Here is a 20,872-nt window from a genome sequence, read left to right as displayed (position 1 = left end):
ATATACATCAAAGGGGATTTTTTCCCTCTTCTTTCTATATTAGGCAAATTAATGATGTATTATTCTTTTGATTACTCTCATATTTCCATGACATCATGTTTCCCTATCTTTTTAATTATAGATTTTCGTCCTTTGATTTCAACTGTTGTACAGTTCTTTCAATTTGGGCCCATATTTGCATGTTACCATATTTTCTTTAACAATCCTACCATTTTCTGTTGCGCGTCCCTTGCTATGCAACAGAATCTGTAGTGCACAATCTTTCCCTTTACGTAAATCAAGACCGCAAGGATGTCATATTGAACACAAACCATGGATTTACAATCATTGCTACTGTAAGACTTGATGAACGTGGTGACTCCTATTCTAGCACTGGCCTTTGGAAAGAAATTTCTAAGTTTTATGTACTAAAAGCTGGCACTAAAACTGCACTACACATAAAAGAGCCTGGTCATGAGATATATGCTAACTTCCCCGACGATATCATCCGTCCAGACTTTGTTCAAAGTAAGTTTTCTTTTCAAGTATCTGCATGTTGACTTACCCAGCAATATCAAATGAATTGTGTAGTACTTAAGAAACCAATTGTTATTCCCTTTTCTTACTATATTCCTACCTAATCACTTCTAGTTACCAATACACTTTTCTATTGCCCTGTTTTAACTCAATATTCCCTGTAGTCCCACTTCTATCAGAAACCGCCGCTGACAAGGAGACTCCAAAGGTGGAGAACGGGGCTGCCAACAAGCGGAGGCAGGGCGAGCAAGAACGCAAGCGACTCCAACATGCCTAGACTACATCAGCAGCCTCCCCGATGATATGTTGACAGTCATCATCTCCCTCCTCCCAATCAAAATGGGGCGCGGACAACCGTCCTTCCCTGCGGTGGCGCCCCCCATGGAACTCCACCCCTCTCGACCTCATCGACACCCACGAGCTCTGCCATGGCTATCGCAAACGCTTGGATGCGTTCTCCAAGATCCTCGGCAGTCACCTTGGCCCAACCAGAGGCCTTAGAATGGGCAAGTTACATGCCAACGGCAAGTACCGAGCCAAGCTTGATGACTGGTTCCGATCCTTGCCCTAGATTAGCTCGAGGAGCTCACTTTTGATGATGGGCATATGTGCTCGCTACCAACGCCCGCACTCCGCCTCGCGCCCATGCTGCCCAGCATCAAGTTCAAGAAGTGCCACCCCCCCCCCCTTAATGACGCGCCCGCTCTTATTCTACCACGACTGAAGCACCTTGAGCCCGTCACTGTCTGTCTCCGAAATGGTGACATGAAGCACCTGCTCCGTGGTTGTACGGTCCTCGAGTACCTTCATGTTCAGGCGATCAATGGGTTGAGTAGATTCCACATCACCTCCATGACTCTCTGGACTATCTATGTGTGTTGCTGGTGCGGCAGGAAGCCATCACAAGATGTGTACCACGGTATAGTCATTGAGGACACACCTGCACTCGAGAGATTATTTTTAGTTCATCAAGTAGGTCCAACAAGAATCAATGTCACTTCTGCGCCGAAATTCACAGTGGTGGGCTACTCGTCTGACAAATACTCTGAACTTCTTATTGGATCCACACTCGTTCAGGTACAACAGCCGCATTCTACCTCTCCTTCTACAAATTAACATTATTTCTAATTTTGAAGGTGTTTGTTTGTCTGTCATCTAGAAAATGATTCTGACAAGCTTGACCCTGAAACTGCGAATAGTGAAGGTCTTGGCACTAGAATCAATCGGCCCCAACCTGGAGCAAGTTGTCAGTTTTCTGATATGCTTTCCATTCCTGGAGAAGCTATATATCGAGGTGATGTTCCTTTCCTGTTAAATGTTAACCATAAGGGAGTTCAATTTGTGACACCTTTTTCCAAGTTTACAATGACAATGTACTATGATTTCTGAAGGATTCTTTTGGAGGATTTCAGTACATACATGTCCCCCCCCCCATATTGGTTGCTTGATCCATATGGTTACAATCCATAAGCATTTCTCCTTTGGATTCATTTGTACTAGTTTTCTTAGGGAACTTTTCATCCACTCCAACCACTTGTGAAGAAGGCTACATTTTTCTAGAATGTAATCGAATGCCCATGTTAATCATGTCATATCGAAGATGGCATGTTAGTGCATTTTACAAATCCTGCAAACCAAATAGGCCTGTAGTAGTGTTCAAAACTCCATGCATGCACTAACACGTTTTCTTCTTTTGCAGATAAGATTAGGCCCAGTGGTGGATAATGTGATACAATATAACAATCACGTCGAATGCCTAGATCTGCATCTCTCAGAAGTTACTTTGAACTCCTACCGAGGGACCTTATCGGAGATTATATTTGCCAGGTTCTTTGTTGTCAGAGTAAGGGTGCTAAAGGTAATGAGGTTTGCCCTACATTTATTTCGAAAAAAATGAATGGTTTGCTGATCTACGCCTGCGCCTGCAGCAGAATGGAATAGGCTCCAAAAATGTTGATTTCATTTTGGAACTTTAGATGATAGAGTAATCGGAAGTCATCGTGTCAACTCCATACATGACTTCTCAGTGGCTGACCCCTTTGTAAAAATTATGAGGTTTCGAAACCAGACTTAGAAGTGGTAATATTTGTTTGAACCTCTCTGATATCCATGTTCAGTGGATCAGCGCAAGCGTTTGCAGCTAATGAGCTGAATTTCATTTCTAATATCAGTTTGAACCTTGTAATCTTCAAATTTGAGCCATATAACTCTAGAATTTGAACCTTGTAATATTTCAAGCTTTTCTGGTAAAATCGTTGAAATGACATCGTATGAGACTCATATATTGGTAGCACCATTTTGACCTTAATATGCAATGGTGTTAGATTTATTAACCATTCTCGAATATGTTTACCTTATCGATCTCACAGCACATGATCTGTATAGCTAACTCGACTGCGATCTTCGACATTATTGCACACAGTTGGTTTCTTCCCCCGTGTGCCCTGTAGACTGCAAAATTAATTATCGCATTTGAGTGTCCATCATCACCCTTCTATGTAACTTTGACCTCATCACCCACGGGTAAACTTATGATTGAAGTCATTCCACACACTTCGTTTTTACAAAGCTTTTTGCCAATAAACACCCATGAGTTGTCCCTCTTCTAGCCGATGCATGGCCAAACTAGCCAGGCAGGAAGCTTGCGCGGCAAACTGCGTGGTAGCACGGGAACATGCTCTGACGATACATTTGGCGCCTCTTCAAGCCCACGCGTGGTCAAACAAAACGCATGCGGTGCAGTGTTGTCAAGCGTGCACTGAAATCCTCCGTCATGAACGCCGTGACAAGACGGTTTGATTAGAGGCTGGCCGGCCCCCATTTATTACAGGGGTCATTTAACCCTTGTGTCTCTTCAACCTATCGATCGCGCCCCACCATTGCAACAAGCACACCCACCACGACAAATTCTTAGATGGTATCCTGCGCGGCTCCAGTGGCGCTCCGAGCGGCTGCCGACAACGAGAAGCAGTTCACCATGCATGCCATGGTGGACACCCATGGAAGGTTCACAGAGCTCTCGGCGGCGTACACCAACAACCCGGTCTGGGTGGAGCACTCCATCCACGTCATGGAGTTGTTGCTTACCGAGCAGAGGTACAAGGTGGTCGGGTTCGACCTTGAGTACACCCGTGCTCGTGCCAGGTCTCGTCCCAAGGTCGCCGTTGCCCAGATATGCGTGCGCAACCACATCCTCGTCTACCACTATTGCCTGGCTACAAGGCCTTGCGAGCGTTTCGCCAGGTTTGTCAACAGCCCCCACTACATGTTCGCTACGATGAACATCCCCAACGATGTAAAGGTGCTCAAGAATTCGGGCATCGCCTGCTAGAATCTTGTCGACATCCAGGGCCAATACAAGATCTGGGGCAGCAAGGAGCATGAGCAGGACTCACTGGTTCACCTCACCGAGACCATCATCAACCCCTACTATAGAGACATGAAGGATTCCTGCAACAAGGACAAGCGTGCCTGGAACACGACCTGGATGGAGAAACTCAACAAAGCTCGCATCGTGTACGCGGCAAGGAGGCGTACACGAGCTACGACATGTACAGGCGGATCGTTGACATGAGGAAGTTGATAAATCCATTTAGCATCATGTTTACCTATTGTTATTTATATTGTTTTTATGCATAATAATGCTTTTTGGAGTAATTCCAATTCCTTTTCTCTCATAATTTGCAAGGTTTTCACAAAGAGGAAGAATTTTGGTAGCTGGAAATCTGGACCTGAAAAAGCTACGTCAGGCTACCTATTCTGCACAACTCCAAATGAGCTGAAACTTCATGAGGAAATTTTATGGAATAAATAAGAAATAATTGAGCAAATAACTACCGGAGGGGGCCGCCTGGTGAGCATAAGACACCAGGGCGCGCCAGGGCCCCCAGGCGTGCCCCGGTGGGTTGTGCTCAGCCCAGCCCATCTCTGGTGCCCCTCTTCTGGTATTTAAGTCATTTTGACCTACAAAAAATAAGAGCATCTCTAGAAGAGCCCATATAATGCCCCAACCCGCAAGATAACCGCCAAAGTGCAGATCCGCGCGAAAAATGCTGCCAGATCAGACAGTGTAAACACATCGGTCCCGTAAAATGTTTTGCGGGGCACGGTAAAAAAACTCCTCTCAATCTGCAAAAACATAGTTTTCACGTCCGCTTCTACGACGCTCCGTACGAGAGAAAGCAGTTGGCGGGAGCCAACTACTACGGAAACATCCGTGTTCGGTGTTCGCTGTCCACGCAGCCTCAGACGCCACCCAGCCCGTCCCCGGCGGCCGGCCGCCTATCCCGACCCCCCGACAGCCAGCCGTCGGCCACCCGTCCCGGCCCTCCGACCGCCGGCCACTCTCATGCCCGCCCGGGTCGTTGCGCCACCCATCCCCATATTAGTTTGAATCGATTGAATTAGTTCTAGCTAGCTAGCTCCGTCTGCTCATAATTGATTGAGCTAGCTAGCATCCGCTCAAATTTGATTGAGCTAGCTAGCTTCAGCTAGCTACGGTCACGGCGGATTCATATTTTGCATGTTTGGTTGGATTCTACAGCGACGTTGAACGGAGGAGTCCGGCCGTCCCGCGCTGCCCCGGTCGCCCTGACCTTCGCCCCGTGTCTTCCTCGCCCCCCTTTCCACCGAAGGCCACCCTGGCCTACGGTTGATTTCAATTTGGTTTGAGGAAGAAGACAGCCAGGAAAAAATGGGCTAGTTGTGGGCCTATTCGGTATATTCAGAGAATATTCCTTTTTACGGGTTGCTTATACGGGATCTGTTCGGCCGTAGCTAAAATCGGCCCGCAAAACCGTTTTTCTGCGAACTGTAAACGAGTTTTGCGGGTTGACAATATGCAGGGTCTGCTAGAGATGCTCTAAGGGGAGGATATTCGGGATGAAGCGCCATGATCTCGAGGCGGAACTTGGGCAGGAGCACTTTTGCCTTCTGGCGGAGTGATTTCATCGAGGGAACTTCCCTCCCGGAGGGGGAAATCATCGTCATCATCATCACCAACAATTCTACCATCTTGGGGAGGGCAATCTCCATCAACATCTTCAACAACACCATCTCCTCTCAAACTCTAATTCATCTCTTGTGTTCAATCTTTGTACCGGAACTATAGATTAGTGCGCGTGGGTGACTAGTAGTGTTGATTACATCTTGTAGTTGATTACTATATGGTTTATTTGGTGGAAGATTATATGTTCAGATCCATTATGCTATTTAATACCCCTCTAATCTTGAGCATGATTATCATTTGTGAGTAGTTACATTTGTTCTTGAGGTCACCGAAGAAGTCTTGTTGCAAGTAATCATGTGAATTTTATATGTGTTCGATGTTTTGATAGTATGTATGTTGTGATTCCCTTAGTGGTGTCATGTGAACGTCGACTACATGAAACTTCACCATACTTGGGCCTAAGGGAAAGTAGTTACTAGATGATGGGTTGCGAGAGTGACAGAAGCTTAAACCTACTTTAGGCGCTATTCCGTAAGGGACTGATTTGGGTCCAAAAGTTTAATGCTATGGTTAGAATTTATTCTTAATACTTTTCTCATAGTTGAGGATGCTTGCGAGGGGATTAATCATAAGTAGGAGGTTTTTTCAAGTAAGAACAGCACCTAAGCACCAGTCCACCCACATATCAAATTATCAAAGTAGCAAACACAAATCAAACCACATGATGAAAGTGACTAGATGAAATTCCCGTGTGCCCTCAAGAACACTTTGCTTATCATAAGAGACCATTTTGGGCCATTCTTTGCCTCAAAAGGATTGGGCTACCTTGCTGCACTTTTATTACCATTACTGTTACTTGCTTGTTACAAATTACCCTGCTATCAAACTACTCGTTACTTATAATTTCAGTAGTTGCAGACATTACCTTCCTGAAAATCGTTTGTCATTTCCTTCAGCTCCTCGTTGGGTTCGACACTCTTACTTATCAAAAGGACTACAATTGATCCCCTATACTTGTGGGTCTTCAAAAGTGCCTCCTTCCCCAAAATGGCCAGGGATCCAGCCGGAAGCAGATCAATGGAAAGCGTCGTTGCAACAAGAAGTAGATGATTAGATCCGCATTTCTCCTAGTTTAGAGTGCATGCAATTGCTTACTTTGGTGTGTGTGGAAATGTTATGTGTGTAGTCACTTGTGTAATTGTATGCTTAATTTGGTTATGCAATGCTATCTTTTTAAGTATATATGTTGATGCTCTATAGACAGAGCAAATCACATCGCACACGGACTAAACAATGGAACCCGTCGGTGATGATTTTATCAATCTCCGACAATTGTATACCAGCAATCATTTGCTCACAACACACACGGCTTGTTAACAGGAATCATCTCTGTTGTTATCGGTCTTCCCACACATTTCCGATTACAAACCTGTTTGCCGCGTATCACACACATCTTATTAAGTTGAACCGTTTCTGTTCTCTTGGCTCAACACAAATAGTTAATCTGAGTGAACTGTATGTCGTATATCGCACGCACCGTCAATAAAAGTTATATTAGAACACCTAAACTAGCAGAACAAATCAAGGTAGAACCTAGTGTTGCTATGGTTAAAAATCTCTTGGTCGATAATGTTGATGGGCATGTTATTTACTTCATTGGTGAAGCTGCTAGAATTGCCAAACCCGATGGGAAAGATAAACATAGACCTGTTGTTGGCATGCATGTTGTCTCGGTTAAGATAGGAGATCACCGTTATCATGGTTTATGTGACATAGGTGCTAGCGTGAGTGCTATTCCTTTTACTTTATATCAAGAAATTATGAATGACATAGCACCCGCTACGATAGAATACATAGATGTTAGTATTAAACTTGCTAATAGAGACACCATCACACCACTTGTGTGGGAAAATAAAATACCCTACTGATTTTCTTGTTCTTGGTTCCCCACATGATGAGTTTTGTCCTGTTATCTTTGGTAGGCCTTTCTTGAACACCATCAATGCTAAAATAGATTGCGAGAAACAAATTATCGGTGTTAGTTTTGGTGATGAGTCTCATGAGTTTAATTTTTCCAAGTTTAGTAGAAAGCATCATAAGAAAGAATTGCCTAGTAAGGATGAAATTATTGGTCTTGCTTCTATTGTCATGCCTCCTACTGATCCTTTAGAACAATATATGCTAGCCCATGAAAATGATTTGCATATGCATGAAAGAAATGAAATAGATAGAATCTTGTTCGAACAACAACCTCTTCTTAAACAAAATTTGCCTATTGAAACTCTAGGAGGTCCTCCTCCACCTAAAGGTGATCCTGTGTTTGAATTAAAATAATTGCCAGACACTTTGAAATATGCTTATATTGATGAGAAGAAGATATATCTTGTTATTATTAGTGCTAACCTTTCAGAACATGAAGAAGAAAGATTATTGAAAGTTCTAAGGAAGCGTTGAGCTGCTATTGGATATACTCTTGATGATCTTAAGGGCATCAGTCCCACTCTATGTCAGCACAAGATTAAAATGGAACCTGATGCTAAACCCGTTGTTGATCACCAACATCGGTTGAATTCGAAGATGAAAGAAGTGGTAAGGACGGAAATATTAAAACTTCTGGAACCATGTATAATCTATCATATAGCTGATAGTAGATGGGTAAGTCCTGTCCATTGAGTCCCTAAGAAGGGAGGTATTACTGTTGTTCCTAATGATAAGAATGAACTTATTCCTCAAAGAATTGTTACAGGCTCATGGTAATTGATTTTAGAAAATTAAACAAAGCAACTAGAAAAGATCATTACCCTCTGCCTTCTATTGATCAAATGCTAGAAAGATTATCTAAGCACACACATTTTTGCTTCCTTGATGGATATTCTGTTTTTTCACAAATACCTATTTCTCAACCTGATCAAGAAAAGACCACTTTTACTTGTACTTTTGGAACTTATGCTTATAGACGTGTGCCTTTTGGTTTATGCAATGCACCTGCTACCTTTCAAAGATGTATGATAACTATATTCTCTGACTTTTGTGAAAAGATTGTTGAGGTTTTCATGGATGACTTTTCTGTTTATGGGAAGTCTTTTGATGATTGTTTAAGCAATCTTGATCGAGTTTTGCAGAGATGTGAGCAAGACAATCTTATCTTGAATTGGGGGAAGTGCCACTTCATGGTTAATGAAGGTATTGTTTTGGACCATAAAATTTATGAAAGAGGTATTGAGGTTGAAAAAGCTAAGGTTGATGCAATTGAGAAAATGCCATGTCCGAAAGATATCAAAGGTATTCATACTTTCCTTGGTCATGATGGTTTCTATAGGAGATTTATCAATGACTTTTCCAAAATTTCTAGGCATCTTCAAATCTTTTGCAAAAGGATATTCCTTTTGTTTTTGATGATGATTGTTTGGAAGCCTTTGAAACACTAAAGAATGCCTTAATTTCTGCACCTATTGTTCAACCTCCTGATTGGAACTTGCCTTTTGAAATTATGTGTGATGCTAGTGATTATGCTGTTGGTGTTGTTCTAGGATAGAGAATCGATAAGAAACTGAATGTTATTCACTACGCAAGTATAACTCTAGACAGTGCCCAACGAAATTATGCTACAACTGAAAAAGAATTTTTAGCTGTTGTGTTTGCTTGTGATAAGTTTAGATCCTATATTCTAGATTCAAAAGTAATTGTTCACACTGATCATGCTGCTATAAAATAACTTATGGAAAAGAAAGAGGCCAAACCTAGGCTTATTCGATGGGTTCTCTTGCTACTAGAATTTGATTTGCATATCACTCATAGAAAAGGAGCTGAGAACCCCGTTGCTAATAACTTGTCTAGGCTTGAAAATATTCTTGATGAACCCACAACCTATTAATGATAGTTTTCCTGATGAGCAATTAGTTGCAATAAATGTTTCTAATAGTACACCTTGGTATGCTAACTATGTTAATTATAATGTTGCTAAATATATCCCCCTACCTTTACATACCAACAAAAGAAAAAATTCTTCTATGATTTAAGACATTCATTTTGGGAAGACCCACATATTTATAAAGAAGCGGTAGATGGTATTATTAGACGTTGTGTGCCTGAGCATGAACAAGGACAAATCCTACGGAAATGTCACTCCGAAGCTTATGGAGGACATCATGCACGAGACAAAACTGCTCACAAGGTATTGCAATCCGGGTTTTATCGGCCTACTCTCTTCAAGGATGCCCATAAGTTTGTTTTGTCTTGTTATGAATGTCAAAGAATAGGTAATATCGGTAAGCGTCAATAAATGCCTATGAATTATTCACTTGTTGTTGAACCATTTGATGTTTGGGGATTTTATTACAGGGGACCTTTTCCTTCCTCTAATGGGTATACTCATATTTTGGTTGTTGTTGATTATGTTACAAAGTTGGTAGAAGCTATTCCAACTAGTTGTGTTGATCACAATACCTCTATTAAAATGCTGAAGAAAGTTAATTTCCCAAGGTTTAGAGTCCCTAGATATTTAATGACTATTGGTGGTTCAAACTTTATTCATGGTGCTTTCCGTAAAATGCTTGCCAAGTATGATGTTAACCATAGAATTGCATCACCCTATCATCCTCAATCTAATGGTCGGGTTGAACTTAGCAATATGAAATAAAATTGATTTTACAAAAGACTGTCAATAGGTCCTGGAAGAATTGGTCTAAGAAATTAGATGATGCACTTTGGGCTTATAGAACAACATATAAAAATCCTATGGGTATGTCTCCCTATAAAATCGTTTATGGAAAAGCTTGTCATTTTCCTCTTCAGTTAGAACACAAAGCATATTGGGAAATTAAAGAACTCGCTTATGATTTCAAACTTGCTGGTGAGAAGAGGTTATTTGATATTAGCTCATTAGATGAATGGAGAAACCAATCTTATGAAAATGCCAAGTTATTTAAAGAAAAGGTTAAAAGATGGCATGATAAAAGAATACAAAAGCGTGAGTTCAAGGTTGGAGAATATGTTCTTTTGTACAACTCTTGTTTCAGATTCTTTGTAGGAAAATTCCTCTCAAAATGGGAAGGACCCTATGTTATCGACGAGGTTTATCGATCTGGAGATATCAAAATAAATAATGCCGAAGGTACTAACCCGAAGGTTGTTAAAGGGCAACGATTAAAACATTATATCTCAGGTGCGCCCATTAATGTCAAGGATATACCCCGCAGCGTAACCCGGCTGGAAGTATAACCCGGCCAGACTTGGCGACTCACTAATGACTTGCCCTGACTGGACGACTCACTAAGTGACCCGCCCGAGCCTGGCGACTCATGGGTGACCCGGCGAGTGGGTCAGAGGAATGACAAGACCCGATGGCCCAGAAGGCGGTTTATGGAAGGCCGGTTCATATTATGCTGGGCAGGTTTATGAGGAAAGCACAAGGAATATTCTCCTACAAAGGAAGCAAGACTAGGACTTCACTTGTAATAGAGTAATCCTAATCCAACTAGGACTAGTCATGTAAACCGCCCCTTCAACATATATAAGGAGGGGCAGGGCTCCCAAAAGAAAAAGAAGCAAGAAGAAACAATCTCTAGGGCTAGACACAAAGAGCCGGCTTACCGGCAACTTCCTCATGATCATATGAGACCTAGGCACAAACAGTATGTAGGGTTATTACCGGATGATGTTTTTCGGGGCCTGAATCTGTCTAAATCGTTGTCTTGTGTTGCATCTCTCGATTCCGCCCAACCCCTCTCACATAGATGCATTGGCCTCGCGACTAAGTCCTCACACTAAGGACATCTGCCATGACAATTCCACGACAGTTGGCGCCCACCGTGGGGCTCGCGGACGGTGGTGTTGAGTTTTTGGAGGGATCTTTTTCAGGGATCGAGAAATTGGTAATTTTTCGAAGCTTCGAGTTCATCGGTTCAGATTCTTATGATCCATGAGATTCAAGTCAAAAAAAGAGAGAAATTAGGGTTGCCTCTGTGTGCACCGTCACATGCGACTAGCCGATCCGTCGTCGCCGGATCACTGCACTGCCGCAAGGAGCCAAGTGCAAAAGGGATTCCATCCGAGTCGCCGAGACCGTCAATTTGTCCGAAACCTTTTTCGTTGATTAGACACAGTTCAAATTACCGAAAGCATCAACCGGTATTATTACTACTACTCCCCAGCACAGAAACAAAAAGCAACAAACGGCGGAGGCTGTGGATCAAGTTAAAAAGTATTCCATCACATCAAGCATCAAAACCAATGGTTCCAATACTAGTGTACCTTCAACTAGTACATCACCTGGAGCCAAAATCGGTTTTTCTTTGTCAACTCTGATTGCTACATGCATACAAGGAATCTACCAGGAGGCTAATTCAAAAATAAAGGAAGGAAAAGTTACTACGTGGATTGAGCAGAGTACCAAGGAAAAGAGATCGATCAGAAGCAACTATCCGCGCGCAAGTCCTGCAGGCCTTGGTCAATACGGATCCAGCAAAGAAAAAGAAGGGCACGACCCGGACACGGATTGTTTACGGGCTCGGACTGCTCCTACGACCCGCCTGGTTCGTTGATCCACTGCACCTCTGCCGTTGCCAGTTTGTGCATCCAACCCGCCGGCCGCTGTAGAGCTGTCATTCCCACAGCCTTATCTCTACCGCTAGCCGCCGATGCACCTCTTCATGCACCCAGTTCGCCTGCGCGGACGAACATGTCTTGCGGCTCCCGCGTCGTGGTACTGCCTGAGCGACCCCGCCCCTGCCGCAAGGCCGCCCTGTATAAGTCGCCCCGTCGCCGTGAGTCGCCGGCTCTGCCCCGTCTTGCCCGGGATTTGAAGTTGCCGCCTCCGCGACCCTACCTCGTTTCCACCTATGCCGGTCTCAGCCTGCGGTCTGCCTATGAACCGCCTCTGCCGGCTTGCCTCGGCCGCGGCGTTGAGTCACCGACCGCCGGAGTCGTTTCCTTCATCGCCACAGCCGCGTCGGAGTTGAGTAGCTACGACCTGGAGAAGGACCCGAACAGGATTGGTCAAACCTCCACAATTCGGAGGAGGACTCGGCCATGGCTCGCGAGCGCCTCTGCCGCCACTGGCCCGGCGCCCTACCATGTTAGCCGCGACCCGTGCAGCCTCCCATGCAGGCGTCTCCCCCGCCCTCTCCCTCCGCGCCTCTACTGCTGTTGCGGCCACGCCGCCGTCATAAGCCGCCCGCGCCGGGCCGGGCTCACCTTCGCCTTGCACCGCCACTCCATCTACACTGCGGGTGAGCCGTCCCCTGCCCCGTTTGGTTCGCCGTGACTCGTCACGGTCAAGTCATGGCTGCCATGGTGAAAAAAAAGCGTGCGTCCGTACCGCGCCGAACTGCTGACGCCGTGCGGCGTCGCAAGTCGCCAAAGATCAGGTCTTGAGGCCATAAGTGAAAGCTCAAATGGCCAAGGCGTCTGTTTGTGCTACTGCTCTCTACATTGTCACAGAAGGGTTCAACTGGGTTACTGCTGCTTGCACTTGCGTGTACTTCTACTACTCACTTCAAGTTCCAAGGAATTTCCACAGGGTCAGAATCTGCAAACCAGCAGACATCAGTCATAAGAGTGGACGTCTGATGCTAATTGAGCAAAGACAATTAAGTTATAGAGTAATACTAAGATGGATAACAGATCCAGCATTATGCATCATCAGGGTTCTCATTCATCCGACAAATGTATCAGGTGATATTCGTCCAGTCTGCTTTAACAGCATATATTAATTTGTGAGAACAATTACTTTGTCCCGTAATATTTTTACGCAGGATAATCATTCAGGACAAAGGTGTAGTACGGCGGATATGGAGCGCACACCAGTATAACTTTACACTGACGTTCGTCCGTGTCATGTTGCTCGACAGATACACGTGCAAGTCTTTGCCCCTCCTTTTCGGTTTACATCTGTCTGCGCCTATGGCCGAGTCGCCCGTCCACACGGCTTACATCGCCTATGATTGATTCGTCCATCCGCACCGGCTTACAACACTGCGGCGGATAATTTCTAGCCTAACATATCAGGTGAAATCCATCCAGCGTATTTTTTACATAATAATCTCTTTAAAAGAGCAATTATTCTGGCTTGCGATATTTTTTGGATGCAGGACAAATGTTCATTACAAGAGTGATGGTCATATCAAGGATATCATGTGTCTGACCTGCCACAATGATCAATGAATATATGTGCAAGCCGCCGCCCTTGCGGTCTAGTTTACATCAACTTGCCGGGCCGCGCCTACGGATTACTCCATGTTCGCACCGGCTTATAATGCCACAGCCGATTCATCTATCTGTGCCCGTGGTTGTCTTTGATGCCGCAGTCGTTTTTACTAACCGCACCGTGGTCCGGTATATTCCAACAATTCTGGAGGTAAATTATCATATATGGTCAGCCGCTGTTTATACTGGATGATCCAATGGGAAGGCACACAAATCGCCGTCACTACAGTTTGATTAAACTTCAACAGCTAGCTGGGATGAACCGCTGACCGAATTACTGGCACAAATCATATGGGGTCATTTATAACCCGCCACGATCGACCTCAAAGTTTCCATCGTGTTATCAAACGCCAAGAGTATACAATGAGTGCGGCAAAGATCATTAACTCGCCACCTTGCTTACAACTTCAACATATGATAGTGTTCCGTTGTTCAGCTATATGCCGGTTTATATCACGGTCAATATGGAGAAATCTCGAGCCAACTCCTCGAGTCGCCTTGAGACTCGGAGGCTACAATGATATGACTCAGCAAGTGTTGCCGGTTTTCGGTGAATTCAAGAAACCCAGGACATTGGAGGGAAAGATAACCCGGTCCCGGAGGCTACTACCATATTGATGAAAGTATAAAGGCCGTCAATAAATTTCCGGTTCAAAACGAAGAATGCCAGTTTAAAATCCGGTTCAAGGGAAATCCGTTCTCCCACAAAGCTCTAAAGCTCTCAAATCCGGTTTAAGAATTTCCGGTTCAAAAGGATTAATTTCTCGCAAGTTCAAGTTTAAAGGTTGCCAGAAAATTTCCGGCTGAAAATGAAGATTCCGGTTTAAGATCGGGTTCAAGGGAAATATGTCTCCCATAAAGCTTGGAAGCTCTCAATATTCGGTTTAACATCCGGTTCAAGAAGAAATATCTCTCGCAAAGTTCGAGTTCTCAGAAAATTCAAAAGGGACCAAAGAGAGTTTGTTGCATAGCACAACTCAAACATAGGCACCCGACGAGCACAGCTCAGAAATATATCACACGGGGGTTTCTATCTATAACGCGGAGCTCTATTTACCTGTTGATCCGGTTGGTCGAGCCATATATAGAAAAAATCACTTGGGGGCTTGGTCATATTCGAACTATAGCTACACCTCTTGATCAGCGTAAGGCCACCAGGAAAATTAATTAGGGGTCAAAGAGAGTGTTGCAAAAAGCACCAACACAAACATAGACACCCACTGAGCACATCTCAAAATGTTACCTGGGGGCTCTTTGTGCACAGCAACAAAGAGTTTTAAAGGACCCTTGTAATAGGCTATCAAGCCAGGCTTGGAAGCTAGGTGTATTCACCTAAAACCCCGGGTTAACCTACCTTCATCAAGTAAGCCACTCCGTCCAGGTAATCCTGGTATGACCCACCGAACATTTGACAAGTCAATCTTATACAGACCCTGAACTTGTCAAAGTTAAAATGACGATTGGTTAATGTGAGGCCCATCTTAAAAGGCATTGTAAAATGGTTTAACTCAGTGGCCTGGCAGCCCATGAAAAGCCTCGAATTTGGGCCTGGCAGGCCTTGAAAAGCCTCGACTACAAGTTTTCATTTGCTTTTATTTGTCAGTTTTTCTCCTTTGATAAGGTTTTGAGGTAAACTAGCGTCTATTGACCCGGCCTGACTATAAATCATCACTATAACCCGGTGTTTATTAACCCGGCGTGGCTTTCAACTATAAGTTGTTAGTACACAATCAATTATAAACCAGTGTTTGTTAACCCGGTCTGGCTTTCGACTATAAGTCGTCAGTATGATGATAAATTATCCAGTGTTTATTAACCCGGTCTGGCTTTGGACGTTAAGTTTCCAGTATATATTTGGATTGCACCATTGGAATCATGTGCTTATATATCATTGGGTTATATTATTCAAATAGCCAACATGGCTGGATTTTTTTATTATGGTTATTAATAACCAATATTATGATTGAGGTTTTCAAAGTCGCTTCAGCGCAATGGATATTATTTTATCAATGGATATGATTTATTCTACAAAGGAATAGTCCCGAGTCGCTGCAGGCTTACAACCCGGCACTTGGGGGCTACATTATTGAATTTGAGATTACATCAAATATGCACGTCTCATGTCGCTGCAAGCATGCACCATGATACTTGGGGGCTAATGCAAAGTCATTTTTACTAGCCTTATTGAAGACCCGACTCATCACATCATAATGAGCCGGCCCTTGGGGGCTACCAATTGTTCCTCTCAAAAATTCAAGGTACAAAGCCTTAATCCATTATATTGAAAGGTCCACTACTCAGTTGGTAGAGTACAAAGCTCTTAACCTTATGGACGTTGGTTCAAGCTACATGGTGAGGATTACATCATATGATATTATTTTCAATGAAGTATATATAGAGTCCCAACTTAGTATTATCTTATTAAGCCGGCCCTTGGGGGCTACACATTGCTGCTTGAATCTACATGATCATACATACAAAGTCCCTGCTCATTATTGCATAATGACCCAGCCTTGGGGGCTACACATCACTGCTCAAATCTACATGATTATATTTACAAAGTCCCTGCTCATTATTGCATAATTACCCGGCCCTTGGGAGCTATACTGGTTGAAGTTTTTATGAGCATAAGGAAATTTCAAGTCCCAGGTTGCTGCAAGCATGACAACCCAGCACTTGGGGGCTACATATATGGAGTATTCAGTTTTTACTAGTGACTGAGATGAACCACATGGATTTGTTCAAAGTGGCAATAATTATATGGAAACAAGTCTCAAATCATCACTTTGTTCTGTTCAAGACTTGGGGGCTACAGGTAATATGGATATAAGGGAGAAGTATCTTCCAATTTTTAGTTTTGAGCAAATCAGATTGACCCAGCATCACCAATCATTATGACCCGGTGTCTGCAACAATCATAACTCGGCGTCATCAACAATCATGAACCAGCGTTGGCAATAATCATGAACCGGCGTTGGAAACAATCATGACCCGGAATTTTCAGTTTTTATAACCCGGCGATTTTGGAAATCATAGATCGGCAAGTTTTATATTTTCAAGCCAGCTGAATATCAGTTGAATATTTGAAGACCAATATTTTTGTCAAGTCAGAGTATTGAAGGCCGAGTCAAATGGATTCTTTATTTACCATATTTTTTCTACAAGGAAATTGATTATGAAGCTATTCTATTGACCCAGATTTTCTAGAAGGAGGAAATGACAAGGGATTAAGGATGATCAGGTGCCGGCTTACAAAACTTTTAACCATGAGCACAACCTGTCAAATTTGTTCTTGTTTTATGTTGCAGATCAGTTTAACATGGATAAATCCAAATTAAACTGGGGGCTAATGTCAGGGATATATCCCACAGCGTAACCCGGCCGGAAGTATAACCCGGCCAGACTTGGCGACTCACTAATGACCTGCCCTAACTGGATGACTCACTAAGTGACCCGCCCGAGCCTGGCGACTCATGGGTGACCCGGCGAGCGGGTCAGAGGAACGACATGACCCGATGGCCCAGAAGGCGGTTTATGGAAGGCCGATTCATATTATGGTGGGCCAGTTTATGAGGAAAGCACAAGGAATATTCTCCTACAAAGGAAGCAAGACTAGGACTCCACTTGTAATACAGTAATCCTAATCCAACTAGGACTAGTCATGTAAACTGCCCCTTCAACATATATAAGGAGGGGCAGGGTCCCAAAAGAAAAATAAGCAAGAAGAAACAATCTCTAGGGCTAGACACAAAGAGCCGGCTTACCGGCAACTCCCTCATGATAATAATGAGACCTAGCCACAAACAGCATGTAGGGTTATTACCAGATGATGTTTCCTGGGGCCTGAAGCTGTCTAAATCCTTGTCTTGTGTTGCGTCTCTCGATTCTGCCCAACCCCTCTCAAGCTACCGCATAGATGCGTTGGCCTCGCAACTAAGTCCTCACACTAAGGACATCTACCGTGACAATTCCACGACACCCAAGGTTTAGAGTCCCTAGATATTTAATAACTAATGGTGGTTCAAACTTTATTCATGGTGCTTTCCGTAAAATGCTTGCCAAGTACGATGTTAACCATAGAATTGCATCACCCTATCATACTCAATCTAGTGGTCATGTTGAACTTAGCAATATGAAATAAAATTAATTCTACAAAAGACTGTCAATAGGTCCCGAAAGAATTGGTCTATGAAATTAGATGATGCACTTTGGGCTTATAGAACAACATATAAAAATCCCATGGGTATGTCTCCCTATAAAATCGTTTATGGAAAAGCTTGTCATTTGCCTCTTCAGTTAGAACACAATGCATATTGGGCAATTAAAGAACTCACCTATGATTTCAAACTTGCTGGTGAGAAGAGGCTATTTGATATTAGCTCATTAGATGAATGGAGAAACCAAGCTTATGAAAATGCCAAGTTATTTAAAGAAAGGTTAAAAGATGGCATGATAAAAGAATACAAAAGCATGAGTTCAAGGTTGGAGAATATGTTCTTTTGTACAACTCTTGTTTCAGATTCTTTGTAGGAAAACTCCTCTCCAAATGGGAAGGACCCTATGTTATCGACGAGGTTTATCGATCTGGAGCTATCAAAATAAATAATGCCGAAGGTACTAACCCGAAGGTTGTTAAAGGGCAACGATTAAAACATTATATCTCAGGTGCGCCCATTAATGTTCTAAGCAATATTATCCAAACTATGACACTGGAAGAACACATAAAATAAACCTTCTGGAACACTCCAAAATCGTGAAAAGGAGGAGGTACATGATATGGTAAGTAAACGGACTCCTAAAAATCTGCAAAAATATTTTCTATCTGTTTTGGAATATAGCAAAAATTAGGAAAATAAGAAACAACCAGGAAGGCACCCCTAGTGGGCACAAGACATCAGGGTGCGCCTGGCAGGCACACCCAGGTGGGTTATGCCCACCTCGGGTAGCTTACGGACTCTGCTTTTCTTCCGTTTGCTTGTTTCCCAAGATAAAAAATCTTTATATACCCCCCGAACCTATTGACCTACATATCGCAGAGAAATCTTTTGTTTTCTTTTCTTGAAGTTTTCGGTCAGATCTATTAAGCCAGGCATCATGTCTTCTTCCTCCTCCAACAATGTGGAAGGGGACGCTTGGCTGATGAAGATCGAGCTGAAGAGAGAAGAGCCCGTAGAAGCCATCGGAGGGGACCAGAGCAAGGAGGCTACCAGAGATCAAGCACCGGTGGTTGAGTCGGCCTTGCCTGTCGAGGAACAAGAAGAAGATATCCTTAAACCTTACTATGATCATCACACCCCCACCGAGATCGAAGCCTTTCGGATCATCGAAACAGTTCGTGTGCAAAATAAATACCTTACCCTTGAAAATATGCTGTTGCAAAAGCACATCATAGCCCTCTGGAGCGTCATCCGTAGATTGCAGAATCTCTTGATCATGAAGGACAAGATCGCTACCACTTCATCATCACCACCTACTTCTTCATCACCCAAAGAAAATTGAGTATCGGGTATGGGAACTCCCCTTGGCTTGTGACAAGCTTGAGGGAGGTGCCCCAATATCGTATCACCTCCACTATCTTTTGCCTTTATTTACCTTAGTTCGAACCATAGTTATCTTTTGCTTTAGATGAATAAAAGTTTAGTTTGATCCTTTCTTTTGAAAGTTTGCTTAGTGATCTATCCTTGTAATCGTGTACGAGATATATAATAAAGTTTAGTTTGAGTTTTGGTTTCTCTACTTTCATATTTCAATAAAAAAGGAAAGGAAATAAATGAAAAAGATCATATGCTAATCTTATGATAAGTAATGACACCACATAAGTAAAAGTATAAGTAGAAAATTTTATTGGAGATTGACAAACATAGCATTGGTCAATGATGCAATTCTTGAAAGAATTAATAAGGGAAGAGAAGATTCACATGCAAATACACTATCTTGGAAATCTTTTGTGATTGTCAGCCCCCATCAAAATATTGTCTGCCGAAATTGTTGACGTTGGACAAGAAAGACAACGTAATGATTTATGTTTGTTCATATTCACATAGAAGTTATATTGTCATAGATCCTTCAGCATGTGGTGCTTGCCCCCTATTGTTGCTAGCCAAAAATTCCACACTAACTAGAGATACTACTTGTGCATCCAAAAACCCTTAAACCCAAATCTTGTTTTGAGAGTACACCTTACCTACCTAAGGATTGAGTAAGATCCTTCAAGTAAGTTGTCACCGGTGCAATATGGCAATAAAAATTGCTTCTAAAAGTGTTAGATCAGTAGTGTAAGAGAAAATTGAGCATTGTACGAACTTGTGATGGCAAAGAATAAAAGCGACATACTGCATAATAAAGGTTGCTATCACAAGGGGCAATATAAAGTGTCGTTCTTTTGCACTAAGGGATTGAGCATACAACCAAAAATCACATGGCAACCTCTGCTTCCCTCTGCGAAGGGCCTATCTTTTACTTTTATGTATTTACTTTCATGCAAGAGTCAAAGTTTTTTCTCTATTCCTTTTTATTTTTCTCTTTTGGCAAGCATCATGTGGTGAGGAAAGATCTGGGCACATATATCTAGTTGGATATGGGTAGCATGAGTTATTATTGTTGACATCACCCATGAGGTGAGTATGTTGGGAGGTAAAACTATAAGCCCCTATCTTTCTATGTGTCTGGTTGAAACGTTTTGCTCATGTGTATGCGGTGAGTGTTAGAAATCATAGAAGACTATATGATGGTTGAGTATGTGGACTTGCCAAAAAGGCTCCGATACGCGGCCCTTCCTGAAAAGATGTTGAATTGTAGTTGCAAAGTTGACTGAGAATATAGTTTGTTGTTTTTTAATAGAGTTTATGCTTTATACTTCGATGTTGTGATGAAATATTACTTGTGCATGAGAAGTCTATGATAAAAGTTCTATGAGAAAAAATTTATGTTAAAGTTTGTTGCTGTTATAATAATTTACATGATGCTTCTATGTCCATATTTTGTTTTTATCGACACCTCTCTCTCTCTAAGCAGGTCTAAGCTTGGGGGTGTTGATACGTCCATTTTGCGTCATGTTTACCTACTGTTATTTATATTGTTTTTATGCATAATAATGCTTTTTGGAGTAATTCCAATGCCTTTTCTCTCATAATTTGCAAGGTTCACACAAAGAGGGAGAATTCCGGCAGCTAGAAATCGGGACCTGAAAAAGCTATGTGAGGC

Source organism: Triticum aestivum, chromosome 3B (assembly GCF_018294505.1).
Source record: "Triticum aestivum cultivar Chinese Spring chromosome 3B, IWGSC CS RefSeq v2.1, whole genome shotgun sequence".
Lineage (NCBI taxonomy): Eukaryota > Viridiplantae > Streptophyta > Magnoliopsida > Poales > Poaceae > Triticum > Triticum aestivum.
The sequence above is the reverse complement of the archived record's forward strand: the minus strand, read 5'-3'. Positions refer to the sequence as shown.